The sequence below is a fragment of the Prinia subflava genome, chromosome 26 (assembly GCF_021018805.1).
Source record: "Prinia subflava isolate CZ2003 ecotype Zambia chromosome 26, Cam_Psub_1.2, whole genome shotgun sequence".
In the NCBI taxonomy this organism is placed as follows: Eukaryota; Metazoa; Chordata; class Aves; order Passeriformes; family Cisticolidae; genus Prinia; species Prinia subflava.
The window spans coordinates 2,383,390-2,392,014 of record NC_086272.1 but is presented as its reverse complement, the minus strand read 5'-3'; the positions used below and the strand labels follow the sequence as shown (position 1 = coordinate 2,392,014).

Below are 8,625 nucleotides of genomic sequence, written 5' to 3'. Positions count from 1 at the left end.
ACCTCCGGAAAGACGAGAGGAGATACCTGCCCAAGCCTGATCTCCGCAGATCAGAAAAACTCCCTTAGGTAACCTTTTGGGGTGGTTGTAAATTGGAGGGGGAAGAACTCCCTTGGCCATCCTCTCGCACCACAAGTGGGCTCTGTCCAGCACATTAGATTGGACAACATGCTTGGTGCGGTGGTCTAAAGCGTTGGCCGAGTTGGTAATGTGAATGCAGGCTGGAGCTTTAGCCGCTCCGAGGAGCTCCAGCTCTCGGGGTTCCTCTCTCATATTTTCCAGGGAAAACATAAAATTCCTCCAGCTAATAAAAGGATTGACCCGGGGGATCTTACTGATACGGCGGGCATAATCGAGCAGTTTTTTGGGCATTTCTAGCTGTTTAAAAGGGATCCCCATGAGGCACGTGGACATCGGGTCTGAGGCCGATGCTTTATTGAGACAGATGTGATCTTGTCCCATGGATTTCGTGAGCAGAGCCCACACGTTGGCTCACGGCTGTGGGACGATCCAAGCTTGACTGATTGTTAGCAGCTTGGTCAGGAAGAGCACGGTCGGGAGGCTTAGCATCCTGGGTCCGGGTCTGAAAAACAAAACTGGGGGGCCAAAGATTATTAATCTGGGTTACAAAAATAAGTAAAGGGCAGGTCATGGTCCCATTCTCACAGGATGGGAAGAGGGGGTCTGGAGGAGACTCGCCTTCGACGGCAGAATGCCGCCGAGGCCACCTGCGGCACACTGTCATCACGCTCCCTCTTCATTCTAACGAACGGTTTCACCCATTTGGCAGGCACCCATTTGATCCCGGTAGGCGTGAGGACACAGGCGTACCCACGCCCCCACGTCACCAAGTCAAATGGGCCCTCCACCTTCCCTGACTCAGGTGATCTCACCAGCACTGGGGGTTTGGGATCGAATTTCCACTCCTTGTTGCACCCAAAGTGTGTTGTTATAGGTGGATGGGGACTTTCAAAAGAGCAATTTAAAAAGTTGATAACGTAAAGTGCTCTGGCCAATCTAATTGCCGGCAGTTCCACCTTCAATACCTGCTGTTGTTGCTTGAGGACCCTCTTGATCTCTTGGTGGGTCCTTTCTACGATTGCTTGGCCTGTGGGGGAGTGGGGGATGCCTGTCTTGTGCTCCACTCCCCATTGCTGCAGGAAGCCGGCAAATTCCCTGGACTTGTACGCAGGGCCGTTGTCTGTTTTGATCCCCTTGGGGATGCCCATGAATGAGAAGGCCTGAACAAGGTGTTGGATGTCATGTTGGGCCCTCTCGCCTGCGTGCGCAGAGGCATAGACAGCACCAGAGAAGGTGTCGACGGAGACATGAACGTACTTCAATCTCCCAAATGATGGAATGTGGGTGACATCCATCTGCCAGAGTTCGCAGCTCTCCAACCCGCGAGGGTTGACTCCGGCATGCAGGGTAGGCACAGCGTGGGACTGACAGGAAGGACACGAGCCGACAATTGCCTTAGCTTGTTGACATGTGAGGTTAAAACGTCTAACCAAGCTAGGCGCGTTCTGGTGGAACAACTGATGACTGAGCTTGGCCTGTTCAAAAACGTCAGGCAACGGGGCTATCGCTACAGGGGCAGCAAGAGCGTCAGCCCTCCTGTTACCCTCAGCAATAAACCCAGGCAAATCGGTATGCGACCTAGTATACATCACATAAAATGGTTGCTCTCGGTGGGAGACAAGTTTAACTAATTTCGAGAGCTGCTCATACAGAGCTGTGTTAGACACCTCTTGTAAAATTGCCTGATCTGCTCTAGATACCACCCCCGCTACGTATGCGGAGTCGGTTACAATATTGAGAGGTCCAGGGTGTCGTGGTTTGAAGGGAAGTGAATTTTTTTGGAAGTAGTGGTCAAACCAATCAGTCCTTAGGTCTGAGTATTGGCACCTTTGTTGGCCACTAAGAGGTTGGACACGCCTCTGAGGACACGAGGGGTTAAAAGCCGGATTTCCCAGCAGGACTCTCTCTTTCCCTGCTCTGCTTTCGGAGAGGGAGCGTCTTCTCCTCTCCCCTGCCCGGGCCTGGCTAGGCCGGGTGGGGGAGGGGAGCAAGGTGGGCCTGGCTGAGCAAGGTGGGCCTCGGGGTGGGGAACAGAGGGAGCTGGAGTGGAGCTGGTCCAGCTTCCATCTAGAATGGAGGGGTGGAGGGAGAACTTTGGAGGTGCCTTCCGTCCCCCTCCCTGTCCCATCCCGTTCCCCCCCCTTCCCCCTCCCCCCCGGTCCCGTCTCTCTCCTCCCCCCACAGAGAGAAGGTGCCGAGTTGGAGCTGCTTGTGAGAGCTGCAGTGCCTGCGATCGCCTGTGCCTGACCTTGGTGGTGGGAGATAAAGCTTTTAACTCTTTCTAAGGCAGAAGAGAGTTATCCCTGGACGCTGTATTCTCATAGTTGGTGGTTTTAGAAGAGAGAGGACAGCCTGGGACCGAGAGGGTAATGTGAGATGGAAAGAAGCCCCTTTGATTGCCGGAATGAAGAGGAGTGGCCTATTGGCCGGACTTTTCTTGCATAATGATAGCCATAGACGGACCCTGGACCCTCCTGACTATAAATAAGACTGTGTTTGGGTGGATGTTTTTGGCTCAAACCCAGAGACGTTCTGGCCTGCTTCTTGGAGCCCCCGGCCCCAGGGGTAAATGGGGGGGACCTGAGTCCCAAAATGAGAAGATGGCTGGTTTTTGGTACTTGGCCAAAACATCCTTAAAAAGAGCCCTGTTGCAGTTCAGGTCCATGGACGGCAGTGAGAGTGCCGGACATGGAAAGGAGGGTGTCACCCTGGCAGACTCTTCGAGGCAGTGCCATGGGTGACGTGGGAACACGGGATGGTGGACCTGTGTTTCCTGTGGGGGAGGGTCTGTGGTGCGAGAGAGACTCCTCTCGTCCTGGATGGAATGTGGATTGTCTGAATTTTAAAGGATGATGATTTGGATTAGGAACCCAGGGTTGTTGAGGGATTAAGCAAGTAGATGAAGGTAATGTGCTGGAGACAACTGAGTGAGCATGTATGGAATGGAAATTGGGGGGGAGGAGAAGCAGTGTTTTTGGGAGGTTTTCTCTTCTGCTTTTGGGTGGCTGGGTTTTTCTTTCCTTGTCTATTGTCCATTGTTATGTGGTGTAATAAATTGTCTGTCTGTTTCAAGCATTAGGCCTGCTCTGCTCTGTTCTTGACCACATCTCACAGCAGTTCATTAGGTAAAATATACCCTCATGGGTGCATTGGCATTTTGTCTAATGTCAACCCATGACACTAGGAAAGGCAGAGCTGAAATTGCAGGGCCACGGGCTGAAAGGCAAAGAGGAGCAGCTGGCAAGGGCCAGGGAGGAGGCGTGGCAGGAGCTGGGGCTGCAGGAGAAGGAGCCACGCGGCTCCTGGGGCAGCAGGAGGAGGAGATGCCAAGGGTGCCCAAGGGCACTGGAGCAGCTGCACTGCAATTCCCAGCTGCAGCAGGCAGGCAGCACAGCTGGGGCTCCTCATCCCTTCCAAATCCCAATCCTGGCCCAAGAGGGGGACAAGGGGAGCCCAAAGGAGCAGCGCTGGCCCTGATCCCCCTTCCCAGTGGCTCTTGCACAGCGCTGATCCCATGGCATGGCCATTGGCAGATCCCACGGAGCAGGATCCAGGAAAGAGCAGCTCCACCTGCTTCCCTCAGCCCCTGCACCTGATGCTCTGGTGCCAGGGCCCAGCTTCCCCATGGAATGGCCAAGCTGTTTCCCCCCTGGAAGGCTCCTACTGCTCTCCTGCACCATCAGCCCTTTGCTAAGAGCCCTCCCAGCTTTCTGGCACAGCCACACAAGCTTCTGCTCCCCATTTCTCACTGGGGGCTCCTTCCCCAAGCCCCCTCTGCTTTCCTGCTGTCCCCAGCACAAGCCAGGGCACCCCAGAGCCCCTGAGGGTGCAGGTGGATAACAAAGCACCCCAAGGTGCAGGTGAAACACACAGGAAGAACAAATCCCCAAAATTAGGGGGGGCTGACTGCAAGGGAAAGCTTCCCAGGGGTGCAGGGTGGATCCAAGAGCTGCCAGGATCAGAGGGATTTGAGCCATGGCACAGCTTGTCCCTGGAGCAAGAGCAATGCCCAGTTCTGCCCTGGGGACTCATCTGGCAGCTCCCCAGCAGTGGGTGACACCCTGTGCTGTGCATTCCCAGCTCCCCAGCAGTGGGTGACACCCCGTGCTGTGCATTCCCAGCTCCCCAGCAGTGGGTGACACCCTGTGCTGTGCATTCCCAGCTCCCCAGGAAGCTGCAGACAAGGTTTATGGGGAAGCCACTTCTGTTGGGTCATGGGGTGCAGGAGGGATGCCCCGGCTTTCCAAATGCCTGAGAGGAGCCTGGCAGCAGCTGGATCCAAGGGCAGCCCCAGGCAGGATCAGGCGCTGTGTCTGGATCCCAGCTCTGGGCTGCTGGAATGTCCTGGGTTGAAGCGCAGACCTGCGAGAAGCACAAAACATTGCAGGCTCAGGGCCAGGCTGAGCAGAGGTGCAGTTCCCTCCTGCACACTCACTGCCACCTGCAGCTGCAGCAGCCCCGCTGCACACGGGGAACCTGCCCAGCTCTGCAGCACACGGGGCTCAGGGACAGCCCCGAGCCAACATTCCCACATGCACCTGGCCACCAACTCCCACAGCAGGCAACTGGGGCCACCTGAGAGCCCCTCATGGCCACAAACCCCACGCCTCAGCCACAGCTGCACCTGCCCCGCCTGGCAATGGGGCACAGCCCAACCGGGGACCCCTCTCCTCCAGCCGCCTCAAACTCGGCCATGGGGACTCGATCCCACCCTTGGGAAAAGCTCCACTGCCGCAGGGATCGGCGGCTTGCCGGGCCTCAGAGGAATTCTAGAGCTAAAGCGGTGAGAGACATCAGCTGGGCTCAGATAATACATGCCAGCGCTCATCCCGGGCCCGGCAAGCGCCTCCTCCTCCTCCTCGTGCCCGTCCCCGTCCGGCGCGGCGCTCCCAGCCCCGAGCCGCTGTTCCCAGCGCGGTTCGCTCCCTCCGGCTGCAGCTGGGCCCCGGGGCGCAGCCCTTGGCACGGCGCTGGAGCCAGCGGGACAAAACCCCCCCGGGGCCGCCCCGGCACGGCCCTTCCCGCGGCCCCGGCTCGGCGGCACCGCCATCGGCCTGAGCGGCCTCCCTGGGCCGCCCGGCCCGGCCCGGCCGCTCCGCCCTGGGCCGCGCCGTTCCGGCCTGGCCGCGCTCGGGGCGGCGCCTGCGGCACCGCGCCCTTGGAGCGGCCCCTGCCACAGCCCCGGCACCGCCACCCTCGGGGGCTCTGCCCGGGGGTTCCGTGCCCGGGGGTTCCGTGCCCGCGGCTCCCGCCGCTCCCCGCCCGGGGCCCCTGCCGGCAACGAGACGCCCCGCGACCCTCCCGGGATCCCGTCCTGTCCCGGGGATCCCCACCTGGCCCCGGGATCCCCTCCTGTCCCCGGGATCCCCACATAGCCCCGGGATCCCCTCCCTTCCCCGGGATCCCCTCCCTTCCCCGGGATCCCCTCCCTTCCCCGGGATCCCCTCCCTTCCCCGGGATCCCGTCCTGTCCCCGGGATCCCCAGCTGTCTCCGGGATCCCCTCCCTTCCCCGGGATCCCCTCCCTTCCCCGGGATCCCGTCCTGTCCCCGGGATCCCCTCCTGTCCCCGGGATCCCCTCCTGTCCCCGGGATCCCCTCCCGTCCCCGGGATCCCCACCTGTCCCCGGGCCCGTCCCGCACCACGCGGCCGCTCCCGCCGCCGGTTCCGCTCCCAGGGCCATCCTCCCGCAGGAGGAGCTGCCGCCGGGATCCGCCCGCCTCCGCCTCCGCCTCCCTCCTCCCCAGCCCGTCCCATCGCTCCTCCCTCGCCCTCCATCCCTGCAGGGTGGCTCCTTCCACAGCCCCGCCATCGGCACCTGCGGGGGCCGTGCCCGCTGGGGCCGTACCCGAGCGCTCCGGGAAATGTTTCCTTCTCAGCTTTTTCTCAGCCCTGCAGCTCTCCAGGCACGGGGGATCCCCTTGGGGCAGCACCAAGGCTTTTCCATCTGCCTCCCTCACCTCGCCCTGGTCTCCCTGCTGTCCCCAAACCATTGGGAAAAGCTTTCCAACCCTCTCATTCCGATATTAAAGGCAGGCCTTGCTTTGTTTTGGCGCTGGGATCACACAGCCCCAGCTATTTCACACACCAGCTCCTCTCTGTGTCACTAATACAAATCCAGCCCTTTTCCCAAACTCACACGGATTTGCTGAACGTTCCCACAACTTCATGTACATATTTAATGACTTCTGAGAACTCATTTACATCAGAGGAAGGGATCTCCCAAGGGTCTCTGGGGGTTGTTTGGGGAACATCCCATTCCTCAAATGATCCTGTTATGGTCATGAGCCTCCTAAACCCAGTTTGTCCCCTTTGAAGGCGTCCCAGCTCCGGGATGTGGCCAAGACACACCTTTGCCCCAGCACTGCTCAGAGCCCAGGCTGTATTTTCATGGCTCAGACACCACTTGCACAAGGAGATGGCTGAAGGCAGGAGTGAGCACTGGCTGGGAAAGTTCGGGGAATTCACAGCTCTAAACACTGTTTGTCAGATGTTCCCAGTGTTTGTTGAAGATTGCCCCAGCTCTGTGCTGGTTTTCTCCCTGGAGCCCCAGCGCCGGTGGCCAACATGCCTGGATGTGGGTCAGCTCCGTGCCTGGCGGTGCCTCCAGCACTGAGCGCCCTCAGGGGCAGCCTGAGGAGCTGGGAATGCCAGGCCAGGTGGGAGAAGCTGATGCTGCCCGGTGTGTGCACAGGAATGAGGCTGTGTCTCCTTGCAGGGCATTTGCAGGGCAAGGCCCAGCTCAGCCCACACTGCCATGCCCAAACCCAGCCCATTTCCTGCACGCTTTTCCACAGGATCAGTTCATTCCCGTTCCCATTGCCCCATCCCTCTCCTTTCCTGCCAGCACATACGTAGCCTCCCTCACACACCGTCATTACCACGGACCCGTAACAAGGAATTCTGGCTCAAAGGCATGAGAAATAAGGATTCACTTTAGTCTTTCTTGAGATCTGGCTGTTGGAAGGCTCCAAACCTACAGTGTTTCCTGTGGATCTTGGGAACTGGGGCCCTGGAGCCTAAGTGCCACAGCCAGCTGGGCCCTTCCACAGGAGGAAAAGTCAGGGGTTTTTAAGTTCCCTGAGGCTGATCCAATTGCCATCTGTCACGAGCCAAAGGATGGTCGTGATGGTTCGTTTTGATTTCAGAGTGCAAAAAGAGGCAGTGATAACTTAATTCAAGTGAAATCAATTGTATCTTTATTGATACACACAGTTATGCGATAGAAAAGAAGGGGAAAGAAGAGAGGGAGAGAGAGAGGGAGAGAAAGGGGGGTAAAGAAAGGGTATAGCTACCAACTGACAGACGGGGGTCCTCGTGACGTCGTTGCCAACAGACCACCTTCGCAGTCTCCGTGGCACGTAGGTCAATGGAGCCGTCGTCCGAAGGGGAGGCCTCAAAATGTGAGTCGCAGGGGGAAGCTTTTATAGTCATTGCAGAAGCAGGGGGCACCTGGCCAATGCAGGCAGAAGTGGGGGGCACCTGGCCAGCGTGGGGGGAGCACCCAAGAGTCATTGTGAGGAGCCCCGTTGCACATTCAGATCAGGCAGGTTTGGGGCAAGCAGGTCTGGGCTCTGCAGCAGGCACAGCACAGTCAGTCAAAGCAAACACGGCCTCTGCAAACACGGCCAGGAACCGTGACAGTGTCCATTGTTCCTGCACGTGTCCCTGAGGAGGGCGTCTTGGTCCAGTGGGTGCAGCTGCAGGGAGAAGCTTGGATCTCTCCTGTGCTGTGGCCCAGGGTCCAGGGGGGGTCTCAGCCTCTGACAGTCGTGAGGCAGAAATGAGGGATTTTCGGACCGACTCTTACACCACCCCGTGACTCACGACTGGTCGGCAGGAGAGCTCCATCAGTTGAGTTCGTTGCGTTGTTCTGAAGTCTTCAGGACTCATTGTCAGTGTCAGTAGTATACCCAGGAAAATAGAGTCGAGAGAAAAAGAGAGGGGGAAAAGAAATATAGAAGGGAGAAGGAAAAACAAGAGATATCATAATGATTAATATTGATTGTTAATATCTCAAAACAAATTATTATGACAAAACAAATCCAATGACATTAAAATTTCAAAACAAATTATTGTTGTTGATTAATAAAACTCTTAAACAAATCATGATGATAAATGATTCATAAAATCAAATAATCAAGACAAAATCTTAACAATATTAAGTAAAATATTAGTTAAAACAATTTTCAATCAAGGCAAAAAATTATTGTAAAACAATTTTCAAGTAGCATGAACAAATTTAAAAATGATTAACACAAATCACAAAAATCAAAATACATAATTTTCTTAAAATATATGTATTACTTAGGCAAAATCCATTTCACAGTCCGCGGCTATGGCCTACTTGTAAAGTTTGTCTTGTGTCAACATCTCTAAGTATATCTATTGTTTCTAAGTAAAGAATGAGATTGCTGCAAAACAAAAGCCAATCAAAATAAAGTTAAAAGAACAATGATGGGATGACATAATTTGTTATCAAGGTCTTGGTTTTATCTAAAATTTCACTTAGATCCTGATGGAGCAACAATTACTTTACCAAAGT

At 56.2% G+C, this 8,625-nt stretch overlaps 1 long non-coding RNA gene and 1 other non-coding gene across 2 annotated transcripts; one reads left to right on the top strand and one right to left on the bottom strand.

The window, feature by feature from the left end:
* The first annotated feature begins 1,831 nt into the window (after positions 1 to 1,831).
* LOC134562123 (uncharacterized) lies at positions 1,832 to 3,156 on the top strand. The gene is made up of 2 exons (XR_010083075.1): positions 1,832 to 2,092; positions 2,266 to 3,156. It is a non-coding gene; the product is annotated as an uncharacterized LOC134562123 (long non-coding RNA).
* Positions 3,157 to 4,833: 1,677 nt separating this feature from the next.
* On the bottom strand, positions 4,834 to 4,917 carry LOC134562256 (small nucleolar RNA SNORD45). The gene has a single exon (XR_010083126.1). It is a non-coding gene; the product is annotated as a small nucleolar RNA SNORD45 (small nucleolar RNA).
* Between the last annotated feature and the right edge of the window lie 3,708 nt (positions 4,918 to 8,625).